Genomic DNA, 13,101 nt, shown 5'->3' with positions numbered 1-13,101 from the left:
TGTAACCCAATACATCCCCTTTGTAAAAGCTGATCCATTTCTGGTGTATGCCTTTCAACAGCATTGAAAATTAAAACAGGGGTGCTCCAAATGCTGGCAGCCTTTTATCAGAGTCCAGGTATCATCTTGTTGATGCCTTAGTTTGGGCATTTTCATGGCCTTAGAATTGTACATTTGTAATCTAATAAATCCCCTTTGTAAAAGCCAATCCATTCCTGACATATTCCATTCTGGCAGCTTGAGCAAACCAAAACACTTGGACAGAAAACGGATAGTAATGAAAAAATTACCGGCATATCTCAGAGATATTGTGGGTTTGTTTCCAGACCATTGGAATATCACAATATCATAATAAGTGAATGACATGCATTTTTTACTTTCCTAGTGTGTATAAAAGTGAGTTTACATTATAATATAGCCTATTAAGTGTGCAACAGCATTATGTTGGGAAAAAACAATGTACATACCTTAATTAAAATGTGACACAGAGAAGTGAAGTCTGCACATGTTCTAAAAAAAATGCCCCAGCAGCTTTTTTTTTGGTGGTGATGACCTCTCCACAAGAACATGCTTCTCGCAAAGGACCCCCTTCAACCCTCTCCAGAAGAGGAGAAGAGGAAACACAAGAAGAAGTGTTGGTGCAGGGCTCCAATTCCTACTTCATGGATGTGAAATGTCCAGGGTGCTATAAAATTACCATGGTCTTTAGCCATGCACAGACAGTAGTTTTGTGTGTTGGCTGTTCTACTGTTCTCTGCCAGCCTACTGGAGGAAAAGCAAGGCTTACAGAAGGATGCTCCTTCAGAAGGAAGCAGCACTAAAAGCACCCTGAAGCATGATGAGTGGGGCCCCATCCAACATTTTGGAGACATCCTGTTTTTTGTCTTGTTTTATTGCTAGGAAGTTCCTGCCTTGAGTATTCAGGGGTAATCAGAAGAGTGGAATACTAGAGTCAATTGGGGCAAATTAAAAATAGAAGTCCCTGATGCTTACCTGACCAGCCTCACTTTGACTGGTGAGCACACAGGAAATGTTGATAAAGACAGGTGATGCCATCAGCTAGAGGTAAGTGACACTGACTACTAACAAGGTAGATGGCCAGACCAGGTGTGAGGGGAGCATGCCTATGGCCAGAGACCACTAGAACTGGGGAGCTGGGGAAGACCTGGAAGACAGATAAAATGAAATTTTTTGAAGAAGGAAAATCCAGTTTTGTGACAATTTTCCAATCTTAAATAACAGTAAAAGATTTGTCAAAAAAAATGACCCAAGGGTGGGCCATGGTGGCTCAGCAAGCACAGTTCTCATCTACCATGCCGGAGACCCAGGTTCGATTCCCAGTGCCTGCCCATGCAAAACAAAAGGCCCCAATAGACTTGCTCAATGGAGGGTTGCCATAAACTTTCAATTTGCTCAAAACAAAAAAACAAACAGTATCTGCAAAGTGCAATAAAGTGATGTGAAATAAAATGAGGTATACTTGTATTAAAATCTGAATAAAGTATATATATTTTATTCAATAGCATTGTTCCAATGTGATTTTCTTAGTTTTGATATGTAACGTAGTTATGTGAAATGTCAACATTAAGGAATCTATGGGAAGGGCTTATGAGAATTCTCTACAATCTTTGGAAGTCTTCTCTGAATCTAAAATTATTTTTAAATAAAAAGAAATTAAGAAATAAGTATTTGAGCCCTTTAACCTTATATAGTTTCTGCAATATGTCAAGGGCTGATTCGTACCCTCCATCATAGTGGTTTTAGTTGACTCTAAATTGAATATATCTGCTAAAATACATGTTATTAATTTTATACTATATCATATGCCATCATATTTGATGACCAAGAGTGCCATTTAATATGTGTGCTAATTGTTTATTTTCTTTTCTCTATGAGAATATTTGTCTGATTTTCTAAGATTTTAGCAGTGTATCTCAGACCTGTTAATGCTGCATGTGGAATGCTACACTGAATGATTCTTCAATATTTGGGCCTCCCCTCTGTATTTTGTTACAAAACATCTTTTTTTTTTTAACTAGAAAATATTGGTTTATACTTTTCTTTAGAAAAAGAAAATTATTTAATTGACTTACTAGAAAAAATAATATGCTTAACTGGAAAATACTTGAAAAGGTGATGACTTTGTAGCATTTTTTTGAAAGTTTTATAAGAGAGAGTAAACTTTGGACAGAAAAAAGGCAATCACTGCTCCCATGAAACTACATGCAGAATTTTCTCTTTCCATTATTTGTACAAATGCATCAAACTTTCAAATTCGTTTATCCAGCACATGCAGATTTACATAATTTTTGTTTAGTGTACAACCCTGTTTACTATGTTATCTCATCAAGGTGAATATATGGATTTGGGGCATTTTCAACACTCTAATTTCAAGGTGCTGCAATGACATCTTTTTTGCCTTGCAGTAAACTCCTTTTTTGGGTGATATTTCAATGAACAACAAAAAAAAAGTGATTAAAACTGTTGCAATAAGTAGCATCTTATTGTTTTCTAGTAAAATCACTTGTAATGTGCAAAAGTGAATGCATAGGGTGGGCCACCGTGGCTCAGCAGGCAGAGTTCTTCCCTGCCATGTCAGAGACCTGGGTTCAATTCCTGGTGCCTGCCCATGTGAAAAAAAAAAAAAAAAGTGAATGTACAGGATTTTTTTGAGACATTACGATGCCCGGGCTTGAGTTGAACTACAGAAATGGAGAGTGTGGATAAGACAAGAACCTTAATTTTCTTGCTGTTTTACAGCAAGGACTATTAAAGTATATCATGGCAACTGTTTCTGTGATAGACAGGCAAGAATGATTCCAAAATTGAAGATAAAGTTAATCACTTATTTTGAAGAAAGTTTGGGTTAGATATGCATAATTACTTAGAACAAACACCATCTCAAGCACAGTTGAAATCACAGGAAAAGGAATATATTGCATTTGTAAGTCTTTTGTTGAAGACCTGTTGTTTTGTACTCTAACTTGCCCATTTCAACACGTTCTGTCAGCTTCAGTGCCTTCTATTGTCTTTAGATTTTTCTTTTTCCTTGTCCACAAAGCCCCAAAATGCTGTTAAACTACATAGGAGAATATATACAAAAAGGCATTAAAGCTATAAATGGAGTACTTTCAACACAGCACTATAATGAGAAAGTGATATATCACTTTTTATAAGCCTAGATTAAGCAAAAAAGAAGTGATTACAGCTAGGGATTTACAGAATGTTGTAGGAAGCCTTTTGTACATTTTTAACATATAGTTTTTCATCTGCTTTGAACTAACCACTATTACAGGTGGTGGAACTAACATTAAAACACAGCATTTCATTTTTGGCTTAACGTGTTTTCATCTGAAATATATGTTTCCTTTATTTGTTGTGCATCCACATTATTAAGACATTGATAACGTATCCAGATATGTTTAAATTGTATCATATAAGTACTTTTTTTTATGTTACACATTTACTTTGGTTCACATTCAATAGCTATATACAATAAACCTCATCTAACAGTGGCAGAAGGTAGGAAAATTATATCTTAATCCTATATAATGGGTTTATAGTTAAGTAAATTCCAGAAAAGCATAGGTCTCTCCTTGCTATAAAGCAAATTCCCCCTTTAGAAATATTTCCCTGTGATTAAGGTAGAGATCAGATAACTTTCCTATACAGTATATGCTCAATAGCAATATAAAATTTTATCAGCTGCATTATTCTATAGAGATATTCCATTTACCATGTCAAATGAAATAAAAATAAAGAGATAAGCCAGACATAAAATGTAAAAATAAAAAAAAAATTATCACTTGTAAACATATAGAGAAAGGGTGAAATAAAGAAAACAAAACTTGTGATAGCAATTGAAAAAGACAGCAAAAAGATAAATCTACAACTTTACATTTTCTAAAAGCAGTTCAGGTGGTTTGTTAGGGGTTTATTAAGGCATTTAAGCTCTGATTTGAGAAGTGTGAATTCTAAAATCATCTCCATATTATGTTTCTTCCACAAGCTGGACTTCTCATTCACTTATATTATTTCCTGAAAAATTTCAGCATTATTTCATTCAAACAAAATCAAGGCATAAGTGCTACAACTAAAGCTTCCTAGGATATGGCTGATTTATTAATTTTTTTGGAGAATAAAGTATTTGCAGTTTATTTATATATATATGAAATGACTGACTGGCCTCTGAAAAATGGACTCTCCAGTCATGTTAGATTTCCATATTATCATTGTCAAAAAATATCTACAAAATGTTAGATAAGACATTGTGTTAAGAATGAAAGCAACTATAAACTGTTCAGAGCATTGTGTATTATAAATGTTCCACTTGAATCAGAATTGTGTTTAGAATGCAACTTCTTTTATACAATTTACTGAATCATATACAAAGTAATGCAAAAGCCCTTAGATGGGCATGGGTTTCCAAAAGAATTATTTGCCATCAATCTTCTGAATTTGGACAAGGGTAAGATCTGCTTTACTTAGACAAAAATCAAATACTGACTTGGAAAAATTAATTTGTTCTCCTTTCAAAGCATATTTAGTCACAACTCACGATGAGAATTGCCAAATCAAAGCTTGCAATTCTAAAACTTAATTCCTCCCCAGGCCTGCAAATTAGACTGACATGAATAAATACATTCCTGAAAATTGCATGTTTTTATCTCTTTTTATAAATTTCTACTTCCTCTCATCTTCCTCTATATCAATTCTTTCACAGTTTTGACAGTGGCAGTTGATTTTAATAGATTTTACTCTTAAGTTTCCAATCAGGAATGGTAGCTACAGAATCTGCCTATTTTTATCCTGGTTCTTCTTACTAGGCTTAGCTTACCACTGTAAGAAGTCAGATATTCAGTACACTTCCCATTCTTAGCAGCATGATTTGTAGATAAGCCTTTGGAAACAAAGATAAGTAAGTACATGGCTGTGCTACTTTTTCAGGAAGATGTAAGTTAATAAATTCAAAAAGTAAGAGATGAGAATTTTTCTGATTCTCAAAATCATACCTTTGAAATACAAATTCTCTATTTCAGGCATTTCCATAAAAAGGTTGACATCTATTTGCTATTTAACTTCCCAAAGGCATTAGATAGAAGAATCTCTACTTAGAGTTTGGCTGACAAATTCTTGGCTAGGAATTTTGTTAGGTTTTATGCATGTGGTTGAGAGATGTTCTTTTATTCCATCAAGGGACAAACTACCCAGTAGAAGTGACAACAAAGTTCACAGAGTTTTAAATGCTAAGATTGAGATAAACACGAGGTATACTAGGTAAACAGGAAACCCTAACCTCAACGGGACAGGAGTCAGAGAAAGCTACCTCAATGGGGATAGTTCTGAGATGTATTAACATTATTCAAGAAAAATGATGCATTTGGGTATCAGCTGCAATTTTCCACCTTCCTAACAAACCTCCTAGTTAAAAAAAAAAAAAAGGTATAGTACATTCAGGTAATACAACCATACTCAGATTAAGTCATAAAACTGAGAAGCCAAAGCTTAGGAAACTTAGGACGCTCAAGAAGGAACTACAACAACTCAAACAGGCAAACAAAAGTGCAAAGACAACAGTGAAATAGTTGGAATTGAGGATATCAAGCACCTATTTCCTCTCCCTCAGATCATCTTGAGTTGACCAAGATGGAATTTGGAGAAGTTCTACAGTATGCCACAGGCAGAAGACCTATTTTCCAGACGAGAGCCTTTCAAATGTTGGGAGTTGGGTGGGTGGGTAGGGCAAGCATCACCGATTAGCTACATGAGAGCTCATAATCATGAGTCAAAGGTAACGCACTCTGCCATCATTATCCACCCTACCTGATTTAGGAATAGAGCAGAAACAACAGCAGAGGTTGCAGGCAAGCCAGAACAGGAGTTCTGTGAGGTTGGGAAGGTTGTGCAGACAACTTCAATAGATACAGGTTAGTTGACTACTGCATGCCCATTACTTACAGCTCAAATCATGTAGTTCCTGCAGCTATGATAGAAGTTGGCCATCCTTACCTCAATATAATTCTAGAATTGAATAACTAAGCAAGGTTATGCTGGGGTATGGGGAGGGGAGGTTATTTCTAGAAAAGAGGAACATGCGTTTTAGCTTAGAGGAATAACAGGTAGAAGCACTCTTGGAATAGAAAAAGATATCCCTATCCACTGAGTCAGCCAGAAGAATCCAATCTCATACTTTCACCTTGCCCAGATATGGCCAATATTATATAAAGAATGGAAGAAAATCCTTAGCAGGAAAAATAAAAAAGTTAGAGCAAAGAAAATATGGTCCATGTAATTGATATTGTAGCACAAAACCAGGAATGAGGCTCCTCAAAACCCTCTAGGGACATTATGCAGAAACAGGACTAGAGCGTGTAACCAGGAACGAGGCTGCAAGCATTCAGAATGTTAAGGAGAAACAGAACGAACCCGGATTGAGACTCTGAAGTTTCAGGAAGTAGGTTTTATTAGTGTATGGCCATAGGGCTCAGCCGAGTAGCCTCTGAAAGTCTGAGCCCCATTAGGGGCTAATAGAAGATATTTGTAGACAGAATGGCTGGTAGCATTTTCCTAATATTGTAACATGAGGGAGGTGATTGGCTGCTGGCTGGTGGCCAGAACCAGGAGGGGTTGCGAAAGCTGAGTTTACAGGAGCAGATCAATGGTTACCAGAGGAGGGGCCTGCTTGCTTCCAGGAGCTTGCTTGCTATAGTATTTCTATTGGGAAAATTCCAAAAGAGGTAAAGAAATAACGTTAAATTCAAAATTTTAAATGAAATGTAACAGAAAGTCCTAATAAATCAGTAATCATAAAAGCTTAGTAGACTGACCTTGCTGATTAAAAGATAAATTCTCTCAGCTTGGATTTAAGAAAAAAGTTCTAGCAATATGTTGTTTTCAGAAGAAACACTTATGACAAATGAGCACAAATGAAAGCAAATGGATGAAAAAATATATAGCAGATGAATATGAACCAAAAGAAAATACAAGTAGCAACTTGAATATCTGAAAATAATAAAAAGTGGGTATTCAAAAAAAAAGACTAATAAAAAGCAAGCCTCTAGCAAAACTAATTAACTAAAAAAAGAGCACAAATTAGGAAATTTAGAATAGAAACACAAAACAACTTTTAAAAGAAGTAATCTTTTAAAGACTAAGACAAATGCTACTAACAAATAATGCCATAATTTTGAAAACATTAAAATGTTGAGACATATGGAAAAGTATAAAATGCCAAAGACAGCAATTAGAGGGAGCAGCATGAACAAATATGGTAAGGGCACCAAATTGCTATGAAGTGGTTCAGTGGAAGAAACAGATTTATTGTTAGAAAATAGGAAACCTTAGAACAATTTTTAGCAATGAAATAAAATAATCAAAACTTCAATTAAGGAAGAATAACATGGTGCAGAATTTTAGGTGACCAACCATCCTGGTTTGCAGGGGCTGAGGGGGGTTCCTGGGATGCTGGTCTTAAAATGCTTAAACCAGACAAATCCCAGGCTGAGTTGGTCATCTTAACTGCAGCATAAGGAAGGAAGACTTGTGAACTGATTGTGCAACCAATGATAAAAGAAAGGCACATGCCAAAATCCTGGAGAGACATTCGTTATTTTTATTACTGATGGGGAGAAAATGAGAAGCACATTTTTGGACTGTAACGCATATCCTCTGACCTACAAAGGAGAAGAGGAGAGAGGACATTTAAAAAATCTAGCATAGTGTTACTATCTAATTAATTGTCTACATCCAGGATACAGAGCTTTGCTGTCCAAAGAAAGTCAGCCATTGCTCAACAAAGACACAACATTCTGAGGCTGCTGAAGAATGAGTTCTCCCAACCCTTGCTTGTCTCCGTCTGTAATTTTCTTTATCCTTCCATTTAGAGTTCCAGCTGGTATAGCATCAGTACATAGAACAGTGAGTCAGAACTATGTGTGTTCTGGGATGAACAATTGTGTAAAGAAAATATTGCAAACGGTGTGAGAGTAAAGGTAAATGCTGGGAGTTTTATATACAGAGGACTATATTTATCCTTGCATTATGTTTTCTAGATAAGACAGAATACACTAAAAAGAGAATATTTGGTCCAGTCCTCCAGACTCACACTAAAGGAATGCATGAGTTTTTATAAATTGTGAGTATGTTAACCAACCTGGCTTTCATACTTGAACCTGATTGAAAACAGCTGGCAGATGCAAAGGGGGCAATGACAGAGGTCCATGCAAATACTGAATCTGTAGGCATTCCTCTCAATCTGAAGACGAAGAATTTTAAAAATTAGTGGCTATAGAGGAAAAATTAAAGGAGAAAAAAATGAGTACGAAGTCTCAGCACATCGGCTTATTTCTAAAACCAAGCAATGTTTTTTTTTTAATAATGAATTTACTAGAAGACATCAGTTAACTATCCTGAAAAAAACATGCTAGAAATGGCATAGTAGCCATGAAGTTAAAACAGCTTTGAGATAAAGACACAAACGAAAGTGGTAGAAAAATGGAAAATAATCCAAGGTAACTCAAAATGCACTACAGCAAAATTTAATCTGCATTTTACGATTAAAATCTGTTAAGAGACAGACCAGCACTGGAAAGAAAATCAAGTCATTGGTGATTAGGAAATTTGAGAATCTCTATCAAAAGTGAAGGGAGGGGCAAGGCGACGGTGGCCCAGTGGCAGAATTCTCACCTGCCATGATTCCCGGAGCCTGCCCATGTGAAAAAAAAAAAAGGAAGGGAGTAAAAATAAGAAAGAGAGAAGGAGGGAGGGAGGAATAACTTAAAAATATATGAAAGGGGAGGGGAAAATGTAAATACAACCTAAGAATAACTAGTTTCAGAAGAAAACAAAACAAGAGAAATAAAATTAATTACCTAAAATATAGTAATGATTACTAGGAGGAGCAGTGGCATGAGGATGACAACGGGAAAAACAACAGTCTTGTGATAACACAAGTCTTAAGCTCAGGCAAAACTACTCAGGGACTCAGAAATTTTTGTCATTTTGTGAACTCTGAGATAGCTCTGCAGGAAATATTCCAGCTCTCTAGTACTTGTTATCTTTTTAAGTAGAAAAAAATAATGTAGATTTATAATTTAAAAACTCTGAGAACTATTACAGAGGAAATCCAGAGCAGAACAGTCTATTCCATATGAATATGTGGCAAATGTTTTTGTACTTTTTATTATAGTAACTGAAAACATATGTTGAATTGGACATTTACTTTTTTTTTTATTAATTAAAAAATTAACTAACACAACATTAGAAATCAATCCATTCTACATATGCAATCAGTAATTCTTAATATCATCACATAGGTGTATGGTCATCATTTCTCAGTACATATGCATCGATTTAGAGAAAGAAATAGCACGACAACAGAAAAAGAAATAAAGTGATAACACAGAGAGAAAACACAAATAAAAATAAAAAGTACAAAAATATATAAGAGAAAACAAAACAAAACAAAAAAAAACTATAGATCAGATGCAGCTTCATTCAGTGTTCCAACATAATTACTTTACAATTAGGCAGTATTGTGCTGACCATTTTTTTTTTTTAGACATCATACCATTCTACATATGCAATCAGTAATTCTTAACATCATCACATAGATGCATGATCATCGTTTCTTAGTACATTTGCATCGGTTTAGAAGAAATAGCAGTATAACAGAAAAAGATATAGAATGTTAATATAGAGAAAAGAAAATAAAAGTAATAATAATAAGAACAAAACAAACAAAACAAAACAAAACAAAAACCTATAGCTCGGATGCAGCTTCGTTCAGTATTTTAACATGATTACTTTACAATTAGGTATTATTGTGCTGTCCATTTTTGAGTTTTTGTGTCTAGTCCTATTGCACCGTCTGTATCCCAACAGCTCCAATTACCCATTATCTTACCCTGTTTCTAACTCCTGCTGAACTCTGTTACCAATGACATATTCCAAGTTTATTCTGGAGTGTCGATTCACATCATTGGGACCATACAGTATTTGTCTTTTAGCTTTTGGCTAGACTCACTCAGCATAATGTTTTCTAGGTCCATCCATGTTATTACATGCTTCATAAGTTTATCCTGCCTTAACGCTGCATAATATTCCATCGTATGTATATACCACAGTTTGTTTAGCCACTCGTCTGTTGATGGACATTTTGGCTGTTTCCATCTCTTTGCAATTGTAAATAACGCTGCTATAAACATTGGTGTGCAAATGTCCGTTTGTGTCTTTGCCCTTAAGTTCTTTGAGTAGATACCTAGCAATGGTATTGCTGGGTCGTATGGCAATTCTATATTCAGCTTTTTGAGGAACCGCCAAACTGCCTTCCGCAGTGGTTGCACCCTTTGACATTCCCACCAACAGTGGATAAGTGTGCCTCTTTCTCCGCATCCTCTCTAGCACTTGTCATTTTCTGTATTGTTGATAATGGCCATTCTGGTGGGTGTGAGATGATATCTCATTGTGGTTTTGATTTGCATTTCTCTAATGGCCAGGGACATTGAGCATCTCTTCATGTGCCTCTTGGCCATCCGTATTTCTTCTTCTGGTAGGTGTCTGTTCAAGTCTTTTTCCCATTTTGTAATTGGGTTGGCTGTGTTTTTGTTGTTGAGTTGAATAATCTCTTTATAAATTCTGGATACTACACCTTTATCTGTCATTTCCAAATATTGTCTCCCATTGTGTAGGCTGTCTTTCTACTTTCTTGATGAAGTTCTCTGATGCACAAAAGTGTTTAATTTTGAGGAGCTCCCATTTATTTATTTCCTTCTTCAGGTTTCTTGCTTTAGGTTTAAGGTCCATAAAACCACCGCCAGTTGTAAGATCCATAAGATATCTCCCAACATTTTCCTCTAACTGTTTTATGGTCTTAGACCTAATGTTTAGATCTTTGATCCATTTTGAGTTAACTTTTGTATAGTGTGTGAGAGATGGGTCTTCTTTCATTCTTTTGCATATGGATATCCAGTTCTCTAGGCACCATTTATTGAAGAGACTGTTCTGTCCCAGGTGAGTTGGCTTGACTGCCTTATCAAAGATCAAATGTCCATAGATGAGAGGGTCTATATCTGAGCACTCTATTCGATTCCATTGGTCGATATATCTATCTTTATGCCAATACCATGCTGTTTTGACCACTGTGGCTTCATAATATGCCTTAAAGTCTGGCAGCTCAAGACCTCCAGCTTCGTTTTTTTTTCCTCAAGATGTTTTTAGCAATTCGGGGCACCCTGCCCTTCCAGATAAATTTGCTTATTGGTTTTTCTATTTCTGAAAAATAAGTTGTTGGGATTTTGATTGGTATTGCATTGAATCTGTAAATCAATTTAGGTAGGATTGACATCTTAACTATATTTAGTCTTCCAATCCATGAACACGGTATGCCCTTCCATCTGTTTAGGTCTTCTGTGATTTCTTTTAGCAGTTTTTTGTAGTTTTCTTTGTATAGGTCTTTTGTCTCTTTAGTTAAATTTATTCCTAGGTATTTTATTCTTTTAGTTGCAATTGTAAATGGGATTCGTTTCTTGATTTCCCCCTCCGATTGTTCATTGCTAGTGTATAGAAATGCTACAGATTTTTGAATGTTGATCTTGTAACCTGCTACTTTGCTGTACTCATCAAAATTGATGCCTTGTATTTCTTTTTCTTGTCTAATTGCTCTGGCTAGAACCTCCAACACAATGTTGAATAATAGTGGTGATAGTGGACATCCTTGTCTTGTTCCTGATCTTAGGGGGAACGTTTTCAATTTTTCCCCATTAAGGATGATATTAGCTGTGGGTTTTTCATATATTCCCTCTATCATTTTAAGGAAGTTCCCTTGTATTCCTATCCTTTGAAGTGTTTTCAACAGGAAAGGATGTTGAATCTTGTCAAATGCCTTCTCTGCATCAATTGAGATGATCATGTGATTTTTCTGCTTTAATTTGTTCATATGGTGTATTACATTAATTGATTTTCTTATGTTGAACCATCCTTGCATACCTGGGATGAATCCTACTTGGTCATGATGAATAATTCTTTTAATGTGTTGTTGGATACGATTTGCTAGAATTTTATTGAGGATTTTTGCATCTATATTCATTAGAGAGATCGGCCTGTAGTTTTCTTTTCTTGTAATATCTTTGCCTGGTTTTGGTATGAGGGTAATGTTGGCTTCATAGAATGAATTAGGTAGTTTTCCCTCCACTTCGATTTTTTTGAAGAGTTTGAGGAGAGTTGGTACTAATTCTTTCTGGAATGTTTGATAGAATTCACATGTGAAGCCGTCTGGTCCTGGACTTTTCTTTTTAGGAAGCTTTTGAATGACTGCTTCAATTTCTTTACTTGTGATTGGTTTGTTGAGGTCATCTATCTCTTCTTGAGTCAAAGTTGGTTGTTCATGTCTTTCCAGGAACCCGTCCATTTCCTCTAAATTGTTGTATTTATTAGCGTAAAGTTGTTCATAGTATCCTGTTATTACCTCCTTTATTTCTGTGAGGTCAGTAGTTATGTCTCCTCTTCCATTTCTGATCTTATTTATTTGCATCCTCTCTCTTCTTCTTTTTGTCAATCTTGCTAAGGGCCCATCAATCTTATTGATTTTCTCATAGAACCAACTTCTGGCCTTATTGATTTTCTCTATTGTTTTCATGTTTTCAATTTCATTTATTTGTGCTCTAATCTTTGTTATTTCTTTCCTTTTGCTTGCTTTGGGGTTAGCTTGCTGTTCTTTCTCCAGTTCTTCCAAATGAATAGTTAATTCCTGAATTTTTGCCTTTTCTTCTTTTCTGATATAGGCATTTAGAGCAATAAATTTCCCTCTTAGCACTGCCTTTGCTGCGTCCCATAAGTTTTGATATGTTGTGTTTTCATTTTCATTCGCCTCGAGGTATTTGCTAATTTCTCTAGCAATTTCTTCTTTGACCCACTCGTTGTTTAGGAGTGTGCTGTTGAGCCTCCACGTATTTGTGAATTTTCTGGCACTCTGCCTATTATTGATTTCCAACATCATTCCTTTATGGTCCGAGAAAGTGTTGTGTAAGATTTCAATCTTTTTAAATTTGTTAAGACTTGCTTTGTGACCCAGAATATGGTCTATTTTTGAGAATGATCCATGAG

At 35.5% G+C, this 13,101-nt stretch overlaps 1 pseudogene; it reads left to right on the top strand.

Annotated features, from left to right (window-relative positions):
- Window positions 1–567: 567 nt before the first annotated feature.
- LOC143649519 (small ribosomal subunit protein eS27 pseudogene) lies at window positions 568–849 on the top strand (annotated as a pseudogene).
- The last annotated feature ends 12,252 nt before the right edge of the window (window positions 850–13,101 follow it).

This window comes from Tamandua tetradactyla, chromosome 11 (genome assembly GCF_023851605.1).
Source record: "Tamandua tetradactyla isolate mTamTet1 chromosome 11, mTamTet1.pri, whole genome shotgun sequence".
In the NCBI taxonomy this organism is placed as follows: Eukaryota; Metazoa; Chordata; class Mammalia; order Pilosa; family Myrmecophagidae; genus Tamandua; species Tamandua tetradactyla.
The sequence above is the reverse complement of the archived record's forward strand: the minus strand, read 5'-3'. Positions and strand labels throughout refer to the sequence as shown.